The sequence below is a fragment of the Astyanax mexicanus genome, chromosome 6 (genome assembly GCF_023375975.1).
Source record: "Astyanax mexicanus isolate ESR-SI-001 chromosome 6, AstMex3_surface, whole genome shotgun sequence".
Taxonomy (NCBI): Eukaryota; Metazoa; Chordata; class Actinopteri; order Characiformes; family Acestrorhamphidae; genus Astyanax; species Astyanax mexicanus.
The window spans coordinates 46,241,062-46,256,417 of NC_064413.1; the positions used below are offsets into that span (position 1 = coordinate 46,241,062).

At 36.7% G+C, this 15,356-nt stretch overlaps 1 protein-coding gene across 2 annotated transcripts in view; it reads left to right on the forward strand.

Annotated features, from left to right (window-relative positions):
- Positions 1-3,167: 3,167 nt before the first annotated feature.
- The window catches only part of LOC103047438 (RALY RNA binding protein like), a 280,689-nt gene continuing 268,500 nt past the window's right edge, over positions 3,168-15,356 (forward strand). Inside the window, exon 1 of one of the 2 annotated variants that reach the window (XM_022673402.2) lies at positions 3,168-4,380. The gene's annotated coding sequence lies outside the window, so the exon portion shown is untranslated. The remainder of the gene's footprint in view (positions 4,381-15,356) is intronic. The other variant, XM_022673403.2, reaches the window with a different exon arrangement.

The window sequence follows — 15,356 nt, forward strand, 5'->3', positions numbered from 1 at the left end:
TTTGTCTGCAGGGGAAAAATATGCCCCATATTATCCATTATAACGCATGTTTGAACAAACTGTAAAAAATTTCTAGAACTTGGATTTAAGAATCAATTTTTAAAAAAGGTTAGTACTCTTTATCGTGTTTTATTACACCAAAAGTCACACTATTTTACACCAGAGTTCTCCTTTAAGTACATCTGAAGGTAAATAGTACTTTGCTTTAATTCAGCTAGGGGTGTAAAATGAAGACTTTTACTGGAGTAATAGTTTATCTTTGGTATCTTTACTTTAACTTAACTACTGTACATGGTTTAGGTTATTTATTAACCACTGTTGCTGTGTACCTTTCCTTTCACTGACTTCCTGTAAAATTCGGACGGTGGCTTAAGAGCCAAAGCCAAAAATGAACCAGCCCCTCCCATTCATGCATATAGCTATTGGCTTAAGTTGACCTTCCATCTTTCAAGCCAGTCTAGCCTCTAGACTTGTCTTCATCTTGGCACTAAGGTGGTAGAACAGGCTTCCCCGGGGTGTCTGAACAGATGAGTCCCTCTGTGTCTTTAAATGTCAACTGAAGTCCCATCTCTTTCAGGACCACTAATCCTGCATTTATTTCAGGTCTATGATAAATGTATTATGGTATAGGTGTCTTTGTATAAAGGAATATCTAGGTATCATCACTGTCTGGTAGCATCTTCACTCGCTTGTATATCTTTGGCCTTATTCACCGTAGCGTTGGACACATTCTGTTCCTTTGGGATGGTGAATGTAGTGTACCCCTCAAACTTATTTAGGACACATTGTTGGACCTTTAGGACTGTTATGTACCTTAGGTGGTTCATTTATATTGTTTGAACATTTGGGAACAAAAATATACCTGCAGTAAACATTTTTTCTTAATGTTTTCTGTACCATGGTCACAATGCTGTTATTAAAAGGTAGTCTGTTATTGGTGAGTAATTGCTTTGGTTCTACTCCTCCAATGCAATCTGTATCATATTAAATGGATCGTGAGATCACAATTTCGTTCCACCTCATGTACCACATGTGATGCGAATGACAATAAAATCTCCTTGAATCCTTGAATCCTTAGATTAATGGTATTAGGTAATGGTTTGCAACCCCGGTCCTGGAGGACCCCCTTTCCCAGCACACTTTAGTGGTTCCAGCTCTAATACACCAACTTCAGCTCCAGGAGGATTTTTTTTTAATTAGCTGATCAGCTGGATGTGGTTTGTTGGGAGCAGGGTAAACAGTAAAATGTGCAGGAGCAGAGCTGGGAACCACTGTTCTTAGGCTATTTGAAAATGGCTGATGGCCTTTACACTGTGTGAAATCAAACATTACATGATTAATGGACCAGTAGCTGTTTTGGAAAAAAGCTGTGACAATAACATATATTTATTACCTCAGTGGTAATATATTTACACTAAAGTGTAAATGAAAGAGTGACCAAACCCAATTTGATCATTAATATCCATCTAATACTGGAGCTTGGTTTTACCCAGTGTTGGTTTTTGAAGAATATGTGATACTGATTTTCTGGCTAAAATTTAAGGCTGATTTCAATGACGGAATTCAATGTCTGTCTAACCTTGGAACTTATTGGCAACCAGTGCTGAATTTTGATGGATATAATAGATTTCTGTCTGTCTAACACTAAAAATGAACTTTTTTAAATGTTTAGTTGTGGTCTCTAGCATGAATGAATGCCATATTTTTTTGTGAATAAACTGAATAAGTGGTCTCTGAAGAAAGACAGTATTTGGGCTCTTGCTCATGAATATTCATACAAGCAAACATATCGCCTCTGATTGGCTAACAGCACTGCAGCAGCCCACTTGCCTTCCCCGCACAGTCGGTTTCACAGCTCCAAAACTTAAAGGACAAAATGTTTTCAGAGATACAGCCTTAGATATAAAGATATAGCACTGCATGCTGGATAAAGTTAATCCTTAAACTTTGCGTAACATCAGACTCAATGGCTGTGAGGCTAAGAAGAAATACTATTAATGCCATGGAGTGAGCGTAGGCTGGCCGCTACGGCACTGCTTTCCCAGCGGCCACATGGAATTCTGAATTCAACCAGTGTTTTTTTTTTGCTGTGAAGATGAGATTCAAGTTTCAAACCAATATTCAGTGAATATTTTTGGAGCTTCATGTGAACAAGTCTGGGTTTCTCATGGATAATGTATGGATGTAGATTAAAGTCAATATAAATTCAATCTCTGACATTGGAGCCAACCAATGTTGGTTTTGATGAATATGAGACTCTGATTTATAACCAAAATTGAATGTCTGTCTAACGTTGCCCTGCTAAAAAAAATCCAGCTTAAGACCAGCTAGTCATCCAGAGTAAACATATTTTATGCTGGTCAATAACTAGTTGAAAAGCTAGAATGGTATACATAAATGCATATGTATGTTTTTTTTTTCTGGAAGACCAGCTAGTCTTGTGCTGGATTTTTTGGCAGGGTAGCGCTTCATGTCAACCAGTATAGGTTTATGGTAGATATGAAACTCTGTTTTACAAATAAAACTAAATGTCTTCCCAATGTTGGAGGTTGATATTAACCACTGTCAGTTTTTGATGAATATGAGACTCTGATTTCCTACCAAAATTCAAAATTGAATGTCTTTCTAGCATTGGAACTTCATGTCAACCCATCTTGGTTTTGATGGATATGGATATCTGATTTACAACCAAAATTTAACATCTGGCTAACTTTGGAGCCTGATGGTTACCAGTGTTGGTTTTTGATAAATATGAGACTCTGATTTCAAGCAAAACCGAATGTCTGTCTAACGTTTAGCTTCATATAAACCAGTAGTAGTCAAACTGTCGAACATTGGAGCCTGATGTCAACTGGTGTTGGTTTCTGATGAATGTAAGACTGATTCCACCCCCATTAATAGAAAAAAATGTGCCTCTTATTTTATTTATATATCAGCTGTTCACGAGTAGCACCACCCCAACCCCCCCTATGCACCCCTCCCCCCGAACCACCACATTCATCAAAACCAAGGCTGACAGAACAGACAATGATAGACAGCGATGCACGCGCGCGCGCACACACACATACACACACACATATGCGCACGCGCACATTCACACAAACACACGCACACACACACATGCAGATGCATGCAACTTGCGCGCACGTGCACGCTGTTTCAGGTTTGTTTTGGCGCTACGTTGGCGCTGACATCACGCGCCGCTCGGTCTCCGCCGCCGCCGCCGCGCGCAGAGAGAGGAGAGAGATCAGAGCGAGGAGGAGGAAGAGGAGGAAGAGGAGGAGGCGCACGCGGCGCTCAGTCAGTCGCGCGCTGAGTGAGGAAGGAGGAGGACCGGCGGGTTTAGCTGGACGGAGGCTGGCTGCTGGAGGAGTCACATGACCGCAGCGGAGGAGAGGCTGAGCCTGAGAGAGAGAGAGAGAGAGCGAGAGAGAGAAAGAAAGAGTGAGAGAGTGTGTGAGAGAGAGTGAGAGAAGCGCTTGGTTGATCTCGGCTCGCTCCGCCATTCCGTCTTTTGGGCCATAACGCATTTTTATTGCAACATTTTACTCCCGCTCGGTGAGTAGCTTCATTTCCAATGGCCTCTTTTTTGATAAGCATCATTCTTTTTTGTCTTTTCGATTCTTTTTTTTTTATTTTTTCCTCCTTTCGCTGGTGTTTGAAGGGTGAGATTTGAAGTGGTGTCGTTTTTCCAATCCAAGTTTTCAGCATGCAGTGATTTTCTGATTTTGTGATTTTGTGATTTTGTGATTTCTGAGTCGGTGGTTTAATCGGTGCTGAGTGACTCTCTGTGGGCCAATGATGTCAAATGATGAAACTGGTTTTTAAATGGCTCTGGCAGACCCCCCCTCCCCTCTTTTTTCCCCCTCGTTTTTTGGTTTCCTGTCGTTGACTTTTGCTGTAGCTGGGCTTTGAGCGTGCTTTGCTCGGTATTTTGCGGTTGGTGTTCATTGAGAGTTTTGTGATTTTCTGGTGTCGGTGCACCGTCACCGGCCGGAGCGTCTGCTGCTTTCATTTCGCCTCTCTTTTCTTTCAAGGAGTCATTTTTATCAACCCCTCCCGCCGGTGAGGCTTTAATGTCAAACTTTTCTTGCAGCTTACTGATCTACTGATCGCAGGTCTGTCCCTCTCTCTTTTTGTGTTTTCTTTTTCTTTTCCTTCCATTTTTTTCGATTTCTTATACTTTTGCAGAGGTTGTCACATTTTTTTTTCGGATGGTGTCATTTTTGCTAGAGTTGATGCAGACATAAGTGGATATGAAGTGAATCTGTCTCTCTGGGGGTCAAAAAAACAAACAAACAAACAAAAAAACAGAGATTGAAGCTTTTCATTTTTGGTTTTCGTATCAACGAAGATGAACAGACCAGTCTCCGTTTGCAGGTATATAAAGGACTAGAAATGAAATGAAATCTCCTACAGCACATTTGTAATTTGCAATAAAAGCACAAGCGGTGAAATGTGACTCTGTGGCTGATGTGTTCTTTCGCTGGGAGGTTTTGTAGATCAGAGCACAGCTTGGAGGGAAGTTGACTTTCTATTTTAGATGCATGTAAAATGATAATAACAAGGAGCACATGGAGCAGGTGGCCACGTGTAACTTCTTCTTCTAAGTGCTGGTTTTATTCAACGTTTCTATCTTAATCACCAAAACAAAGCATTATGATAAGACATGCTTAATCTTGCTTAAGCAAACAGTAGGATGAACAGTAAGTATGATCTCTGAATGTGAATAATGTGATTCTTGTCTTTGCAACAGTCAGTGTAAATAGTTCAGTCAGTAGAGCTGTTAAAACATAGATACTCAATGGATGCACATTATTGTATTTTATATTATTTTATTAATATTATTATTTCCGTGTATGTCTGTGTGTGTGTGTGTAAATGTGTGTACATGTGTGTGCACTAGCAGATAAACCCTGGACCCCAGCATATAGTGTGTACTGTTCAGGAGTCAACACCAAACATAATACACAAAGAAACTCTACTGGCAGCTTCAGTTGTAATGATCATTAAGTGCAGGATAAAACGACATTGCTAGTTTGATAGTTTTATGTTGTGTGATATGCCTTTTTAATGATATTTAATGATTAAATGATTCAGCTATAAGTGATAGAAGATGTAGATATATCATATATCATATGAAATGAGAGCAATTGGAGTTTTCCTTTTGTATTATGTAGACGTAAGACTTGATGTATATGATTAAATTTGCCTTTACATTGACTTGACATTAGGGGTGGGGAATATTATATCGTATACAATATATCGTGACACAGAAATATCATGATATTAAAAATCCATATTGTGATAATAGGGCTGTTCTGTCTTAAAAGTAGTTCATTATTTACTGTGAAGCTTTAGGTGTATTTATTGTATAATTGTTTTAGTTTGCAGTTTGTATGCATGCACTAAATATTCTGCAATATTATTTGCTGCATTATATTATTTTATGCTATATTATTTATTTTGCCACATTATGATTATTCTGTTATACTATTATACTATATTTTCCTATATCGCCAAGTATATCGTTATCGCAAAAAATACCCTAAAATAACGTGATATTATTTTAGAGCCATATCGCCCACCCCTCCTTGACATTGCAAATCTTTTGATCTGACTGAAATGATATATTGTGTAGCCCTAATGAAAAATATATCACTTTCAGCATTATGTTAGCAGCATGTTAATACAGTGCAGTAATAACAGCTGTGATGCTTTCAGAACCACAGACAGCAACATGCTCGACTGTACAGGTTCAGCACCACTGACAGCGACACACATTACTGTATGGGTTCAGCACCCTGGACAGGGTCAGTTGTCAGATTTATTGGCGTCTACAAGGGCAGCGTAATTTAAAGCCAGCTCTGCTGTATTTGGCAATGCATGTGTTCAGGATTTACGATCAGTTTTTCTTTTATTATGAAGGAATTGTAGCAGATAGTACTCCTACCTTACAGTACCTTAAAATACTGTGTGTCCATCCTTAGCAAATCTTATTCAGTGTGTATTGTCACTGTTACGCAAAAAACAATTACATATGTAGAACCTAGATGTACTGATTTAGACTGCTACATGACCAATACTTTACACACTGACATGCCACATGCAATAAAACAAGAATTACTATTGTGTCCCATGACTTTTGCCATGTCCTATAAAATCTAAAGACTACTGCACTAAATTGTGTATATGAGTATGTATATGTGTGAGGGGTCTCTTGTATTGAATGTGGAAGTGATTTCTGTTGGCATAGACACTTATAGCCAGACACAGCTGTTTATAAACATTACAACCCACTGCACTGTCCACTGGGGGTGGTAAAGTCAGCCTTCTAGTGTATATGTGACACTGTGGGTGGTTATGTTAGCGTGTGGATGGAGGAATGTTAAATTGGACAGCTTTGAAAATTGAGTGTCCCATCCATCTGATACCCACCATCAGACCTCGCTCTAACTATGATAATTTACGCCAGTGTTTAGCTTCCCTCACCAGATAACACCTCACAACTTATATACAATACAGGTGCGAGCATTATCAAGTCGTCCCCTAAGGTAACACTTTATCATCAATTTACATACTGCTATTCCATTAGTTTTAGCATGTCAGTGTAATAAGGCTCTAAATTGCAGTTTTTAGAGGTTTTTTTGTGATAATGACAGTATATATATATTTGCTAAGCTATTCACAGATCTGTTTCACTTTAGTCACTTTCTGCTCACACGCCATTTATTAAAGATGCTCTTCTTATTCTAATTTCAGTGTCAACATGTTGAAAGCTACATTTATAAACAGGTCAGGTGGGAAGGTGTGAGAGGGGTAGAATATAAATAGTTTATATATAAGTATTTTTGTTTTAAAATAAAGGCGATGTAAAATGAATTCGGCCAATAATACAGCATGTTCATCCTTATTACAGTGTATATCCTTATTATATAAAATAGCAGAGTTTATATATTGTCACTGTCAAGCTTTATTTCTGACATTTTTCACTTATTGATATTTTAATAGTCTTATAGACTAAGTTATCTCTTAAACTATATATATATATATATATAAAAATCTATTAAAAATAGAAATGCTTCAAAGTTAATTCATCACTGTCCAATGAAAAACAAATATCTCCATTTCCGTCAATTTTTAGTTTAATACATCATTTGAAGAGAGAAACTGTCCCTCATGCTGTGTCAAAATGGACCAATAGAAATACTTTAAAATGACCTGAAATAAACTTTTAATAAATTTTTACATTGGCTTTCATTGAAAGACAAGATGTTTTGGTAACTCTTTCTGTAAGTCCTGTATTTAGAATGCATTACTGGCATATTTATAGTACATTATATGGCACACATAATACCTTATAATGATTATAATTAACAGTAGGTCTGTCATGTTAATCACATTATTGATTAATCTTACATGACTTCAATAATATTGGATTGTCATTATAGTGTCTATCGTGTTTATTTGAATGTTTGTTGAAATATATATCAATGTAAAATATTTTAGCCAGACACAAAATGAACTATGCTTCAGAAACTTCAATTATGACATACAGAACATTGTATAAAATATATTTCACAAGTATTTCACTTCATAAAAGATAATTTTTATCATGCCTTATAATATCTATTCATAACACAACACATACGTATATACTAATATAAGCAATTACTAAAGTGTTTTTTTACGAAGAGGCATAGTTATATACTTTATAAGCTACTATACCAGCTTAAACATGATCATTATAAGGTATTATGTATGCCATATAATACATTATAAATACATCCATGATACATTATGGATACAGGATTAATAAGAAGTTTTTTTTTCTTCTCCTGTAAAGTTGTAAAATTATTGGGATATGATGTTTTTATGTGACGTGACTTTTTATACTTTATGCTAATGCTTTATGCTAAGCTAACCCCAGATTAGCAGTCACCTTCTACTCCTGATATTCTTCTCACAAGTTCCCAAAGTTCTCTTCAATGTCACGTCCATTCTCCTCTACTGCAGACTCTTTAAACTTTATTTTTACAGCACAGTCCAGTCATATTTCATCCAGCCTCTGTACGAAGGACTTTTATTAAAGACGCTCTTCCTTTATTAACGTCAGTGTCAACACGTTGTACGCTAAATTTCTGAGCGTGTCAGGAGGGGAGGTGTGAGAGTGGTAGCATAGAGATGTTGGCGGGGTGGGTGTGCTGAAAGGTGCCTCTGCTGCGTTGATAAATGTCTCTCTCTCTGTCATCTCTCCAGCTGGGCATTATGATAGCCAGCGTTACTTCCTGCGGTGTCGTCTCTGCCCTCCAGGCAATTTCCTACGTTATCTGGGCCTAGCAAGCCTCACACACAAGAGCTATAAATGAGCGCTGGGAAATATGATAGCTCATGTGTGAAGATACCTTCGCTCTCATGAATAAAACATTCACTGATGTGTAAAGACCTGTTTACACCGGGCATGTGCTCGCTTTTAGAACAGGGCGTGTAGGTGTGAGAGTGTGTGTGTGTATGTGTGTGTGTGTGTATGTGTCCACTTATTAGGGATGGAGTGTGTATTCTATTATTTTGGCGGACAGAAGTGAGAAACAAATTCCAATGCACTGTTAAAAGAACCTGTGGAGGAAAACATCTTAATGTGCATCAAGGAACCAATAAGAAAGCCTAAGTTGCTTTAAGGAATATTTAAGAAAACGTAAGTTGCTATAAGGAACCAGTAAGATTACGTAAGTTACTTTATGGAACCATTAAGAAGGCTTACATTGTTTTAAGGAACCATTAAGATAGCTTAAGGTGCTTCAAGGAACCTCTAAGAATGCTTAAATTGCTTTAAGGAACCTTTAAGAAATCTTACACTGCTTTAAAAACATTAAGAAAGTTTAAGTTGCATCAAGGAACCATTATAGAATCTTAAGTTGCTTCAAGGAACCATTATATAATCTTAAGTTGCTTCAAGGAACCATTATAGAATCTTAAGTTGCTTCAAGGAATCTTTAAGTAAACTTAAGATGCTTTAAGGAACCAGTAAGAACACCTAAGCTACTTTACATAACCATTAAGAAAGCATAAGTTGCTTTAAGGAACAATTAAGAAAGCTTAAGGTGTTTTTAGGAACCTTTAAGAAAGCTTAATGTGCTTCAGGGAACCTTTAAGAAAGATTTAGGTGCTTTAAGGAACCTTTAGGAAAGACTAAGCTGGTTTAAGTAACATTTCAAGAAGGCTGAAGGTGCTTTGGAGAACCTTTAAGAAAGATTTATGTGCTTTAAGAAACCTTTAAGAATGTATAAGGTGCTTCAATAGACCTTTATGAAAGCTTGATGTACTTTAAGAGACATTTAAAAAAAGTTTATTATGCTTAAAAAAACTTAAGAAAGCTTAAGGTGTTTTAAAGAACCTTTAAAAAAGCCTGAGGTGATTTAAGGAACTTGTAAGAAGGCTTAATGTACTTTGAGAGACATTTAAGAAAGCTTAATGTACTTCAAGACATCTTTAAGAAAGCTAAATGTGCTTTAAGTAACCTTTAAGAACACTTAAGCTGCTTTAAGGAACCTTTAAGAACACTTAAGCTGCTTTAAGGAACCATTAAGAAAGTTTAAGGTGCTTTAAGGAACCTTTAAGAACACTTAAGCTGCTTTAAGGAACCATTAAGAAAGCTTAAGGTGCTTTAAGGAACCTTTAAGAAATATTCAGGTGTTTTTAGGAACCATTGCAAAAGTTTAAGGTGCTTTAAGGAACCTTTAAGAAAGCTTAAGTTGCTTCAATGAACCATTAGGAAAGATTAAGCTGTGTAACCTTTAAGAAAGCTTAATGTGCTTCAGGGAACCTTTAAGAAAGATTTAGGTTTAGGTGCTTTAAGAAACCTTTATAAAGGCTTAATGTGCTTTGAGAGACATTTAAGAAAGCTTAATGTACTTTAAGAAACCTTTAAGAAAGTTGAATGTGCTGTAAGCAAGTGTAAGGTGCTTTAAACAACATTTTCTTCTACAAAACCTTTATTTAAGGTTCCCTAAAGCACCTTAAGGGGCTCCTCCACAGTTTATTACAGAAGAACATCTAAAATTCCATAAGGAACATATACTTTCACTTTTAACAGAGCAGTTTGGCATGACAGTCATATACAGAAGACCTTCTGCTCTTGCGCTTATCCTGAAACCCAGCTCGTGTTTGTCTGACGGCCAATTATAAACACACGGCGACACTGAGCACAGTGCTGTGATCTGTATGTAAACCCTGTATGACAGGGTGTTTGGTGAATTTGACAGGCGTAGTGAAACACACTTCTCATCGCCCGGAAACATGTAGATACATAGGAAGAGGTGCCTCGATACATCAAGGGACTGATGCGCTTCAAAGCATGTTTGTAATCATATCAAGCAGCTCAAAATATCAAATATGGATTTTTTAAAGTCTAATGAGACTGAGCAATGAAGTTGGTATTGCAAAAAAACACAGCTTTTCTCTGCTGTATTAGGGACAGTGTAAATGTAGTAAGTAATAATCTGATTATTACAATTTTAATTACTGTGGTGCTTAACTGTTCACACACATAATAAAAAGAAACAAGAACACAATGTAAATAAAAAACACTTTAGTCTCTGTAGAGAATTCTTGCTTCTAGAATGATGGTGCTCCATAATATATCTGGAATTAGGTGGTTTTTGACCATCCAACATCCTAAACTCACTAATGCTCTCATCACTGAATGCAATCAAATCCTCACAGCAATACTTTGAAATCTGTTAGACTTCCCTGAACATGAGAGACATTTACTCCAACAGGAATAAACAGGATGAATGAGCAATACTCCATGTAGTGTATATAAATTTATTTTATATAAAAAATTTATTTTATATAAAAAAAATAAAACATTTATTTTTGTATATTTTTTTACAAAGGCAGTTGGAAACAAACTAATAAAAAAAGCTCCTACATGTAGTGTAGCATTGCTGTATTATATTACTTAAAAATTAAGATTTGGAATTTGACAGGGTTTTATAGTTTATAAATGGGTGTTTTTCACGCTTTTCAGACTCTGGTTCATTTTTTATCTCTCATTGCTTCATGTTAAACTGTACAGAAATCTGCACTAGTTCAGACCACAGGCTTTCTTTCTGTGTTTTTCTTTCTTGCTCCACCACACACAGGTCTGAACGATAAGAAGAGAGAATGTTCTCATGTGGTTTGTTGTAATGCATTATGGTAAGCTTAGATTTTTTTTATTGTGTAAAAAAAGTTTCATTTATTCAGACCAGAACAAATGAACTGCAAGTGCAATATTTTTACACTTGCAGTTCATTTGTTCTGGTCCGAATAAAGAACATTTTTAACACAATAAAAAAAAAAATCCTTGGAGTTACTGAATAATTAAGAAGTCTTAGTATGCCTTAATACTGTACATTTATAGTTACTAATAGTTACTAATTAGACGGAGCTTTAAAATATCCATGCCATGTCCAAGTATTCCAAAAACTAAATTGCAGCTTTCTACAGTAAGTAAATACATTTGTTTTAAACATAAACTTCCATGAGAATTTTTACCTGTTCTGTTCTGTTTCTGTCTGGACTGGCTGTAAAAACTTTTGACTGAGATTCCTGCCACCTTTTTTCAATCAATTGGGTGTAAGGTCATGTGACCACTAGAAGGTAAGGGCAGTGTCAAAGAGACTATTTTTTTAGTAGAAATAGTAGAGTAATAATGTATTGGCTGTGGGTTCTACACGTGTGACAATTACATTCTTGACCTTTTTGTAGCAAAAGGCCTTTTATCACCCCGTTACACTGAGCAAGACTGCTGAACTTTAAGTGGCACTGATCAACTAAACCAAAGCACTTTTAGAGTGCTTTCATATGGAGGACGAAAAATGACAAAAGTATAAACAAATTAACAAATGCACATATAAATAATTGTATAGATAAATAAGTTAATAAATATTGTGGCGTGGAAGAGGAAGGAGGACTCGTGAAACTCATTGCAAGTACTCAACAGCTCTTTATTAACGGGCTTGCCACTCACTTATAGCCTTTAACAAGGCTAGGAGAGCGAAACCCAACTGCTCACACAGCATAAAACAGCCCTAAGGTCACTAACCCAACTAGGAATCTACCGGATGGTAGATTCAGAGTGGTGCCCACCACTCTGCATAACCCCACCTAAAAGGGAGGCCCCACACCTGACATCCACTCACACACAGGCACACAGAGGCGGGCACACAGAGACAGGCACACAGCAGCCACACACACACACACAGACGCCACAATATATTTTGTCATTAACAAGTACACACTTATACACACTTACATTTACCTTTATTTGAGGCTGTTTCTGCCTTTTTTTGCATTTATTTATTCATGTATTTATTTAAATATGTATTGATTGAGGTATGTCTGCATTTTTTTATTTATATATTTCTACTTTTATTTATTTCAACATTTCTCCATTTATTTATTCATTTCCATATTTCTTCATTTATTTATTTATTTATGTATTTTTGAAATTGTATGTTCATTAGGTAGGTGTTACTATCCTTGCTCTAAAGCAGATTTGAAACATTTTATTCATACTTATGTCATTTTCCGTCCTCTATATTCTCTATACTTTCACACCTACCATTTTTGGTCTGGACCTTCAGACATATCAAAATAGCAAGTGTAAAAGATGCTGCATGCCACAGTTTAGACCAATGGATTAGAATGTGGTTCAACTGTTTTTGGATCAACTGAACCATGGTCTGGATCCTTTGCATTTATATATATATTTATTATAGATTTTTTTATTCCTTTATGTATTTTTGATGGTTAGGACTTTCAGACCTCATCAGTTTTATCAGTTTAATCAGTCTATCATCACCCATTAAACAATAAAAGAAGATTTAAGGTTTTCTGATGTGAGTGAGTGATTCTGTAATGAGTGCTCTTGTTTGTAACTGTAACAGAGAGATATTAGTGAAAGTGAAAAGTTTTAGGAGAGGTTTTAGACTGATATCCAGAGCACCCACAGCAGAACGCAGCCACCCACTTTGCCGTCTGCATTACGGCCTTTGGCAAACCCATCTCCTCCTGCTGAAGCTCCCTTTAGTTTTGAGTCATCTGCTGCTTTGATGTGTGAAACCTTCAGGCTGCGGGGCGAGGCTTCAGTACTGTCTCATCAGGACTCTTCCCCCGTGCTCAGCGTCGTGCTAAAGGCTGTTTAAAGCACCTGCTCAGACCACAATAAAACTTTACGCTATTGAAATCAGATTCAGAACTCTTTGTGCAGTTCTGTAAATGCATTATACACTCGTTCAGTCCGTGTTTTCCAGAACGAGCGGCTCTCGGCGGGCGCTCTTCTCTTCTCTTCCAGGGCGGCCCACATGAGGAAGCATGGCTTGAAGGCACTTCCTCTGGCATGGCCTGAAAGCTGAAGCCCAGCTCCTCTGCATTCTCCAAGGCTGCCTAGCCACGGGGAAGCCGCCTGAGTAAAACGCTTCACTAGAACGTTCTTCCCTCAGATCTCCCCACCATCAAAGTAGCAGGATGTGTAGGACCTGAATCAAAGGGCATTTGAACGGGGCTGACTGATCTCTGCTAGCAGTGGGCACGGGGAGCCGGTCTTATAGCTTCAGTTATTGTAATGAGGCCCGATTATCACAGTACAGTACGCATAGAGAATAAATCATATCTTCACTCACATGCTAAAATCTCAAAAATGGAATCTTCGCAAGAGTATAATAAAAAATACCTTAAATAGAAGTCAAAAGTGAATTTCATTCAAATTCCCATTAGGACTGAATCAGTTTCTCTGATTTTGCTCTTTATAGGTTTATGTTTGAGTAAAATGAACATTGTTGTTTTATTCTATAAACTACGGACAACATTTCTCCCAAATTCCAAATAAAAATATTGTCATTTAGAGCATTTATTTGCAGAAAATGAGAAATTACTGAAATAACAAAAAAAGATTCAGAGCTTTCAGACCTCAAATAATGCAAAGAAAACGAGTTCATATTCATAAAGTTTTAAGAGTTCAGAAATCAACATTTGTCTTACACATTTTACAAAAATTCAAGTAGTTCAGCTTGGTTTGATGGTTTATGATCATCCATCTTGATTATGTTCCAGAGGTTTTCAATTTGGTAAAAACTTTAAGGAAAACTGTCTTAGTATAAAGGTATAAAACATGCTTTATTATTTATAAAATCTGAGTAAAAAAATGTTTTCTTATCCAATCAAAAGGGTGGAATATGGTGGGTGGGGTTTAAACACTACACAAAACAAACCACTGTTCCCACCAATCTTTACATATGTGGTAAATATATAAAAAAAATCCATACTGTGTTTTTGAAAATCAATACAGTATTACAAATAATTTAAAATCTACAATATTTTTGTATTATAAGGCACACAAAATCGACAGTGCACCTTGTTTGAATTCTACCAGTCAGGTATTAAGGAGCAGTACAGCCACTATGTAGAAATAGAGTGTTATAAGCATTAGCATTAGCTGCTAACTGCAGCACTAGCTCTTTCGCTGTTCAGAGGTGAGTATATTGGACTACAGTCCAATATACTGTGTGTTTGCTGTGTTAAAATAAGCTACTTGAAATGAACAACTAACTGATAGTGACAGTTTTCATGAAAGAAATCTGTGCAGATTAACACCCAGTGCTCGTTTGACTTTGAAAGAAATTGTTTCTTTTTTGTGAATTACAGTTTTTTGTTTACTAGCATTTCTCCAAGTTCCCCATTAGAAGGAAAACATGCCAACACCCTTGTTCACTTTGATGTAGGCATCCTTACTAGTGTTGCTTAATGCGCCTTATAATCCGATGCGCCTTATGTATGAAAATAGACCAGAAAATAGAAATCCATTAATAGTGCACCTTATAATTTGGTGCATCTTTTGGTCCAAAAAATACTTAATATACTTTAAATACTTAAACATTACATATGTTTTCATTTACACCCCTAACTTTTACTGGTCCATTCATTTCAATTATGACAAAGTGAAACATGGACATACAAGGTTTTAGCCTGAGTGTGACAATATGCTGCATCTTAGGCAGAAATTATAATTGATTATTAATAATTAATTTGTTACCCGGGGTGGATAGCTTGGGAACACTTGCATCAGTATATGTTGTGAGGTATTATCTAATGAGTGAGCAAGGTGTAAGCACTGAGAGTGGGGGCCAGATGAATGGGACATTACATTTCCTGCGTTGTGCAGACATTTAACATTCCTTGATCCATGCTGGTGTCAGTTTCACAGAATTAGAGGCTTGGGTAGTATAATAGAGTTTCAATAAAAATATCCATATTTGACACCACATATTAATCATGTAGAGCAAATGAAAACGATATGGTACATTGCAATATCT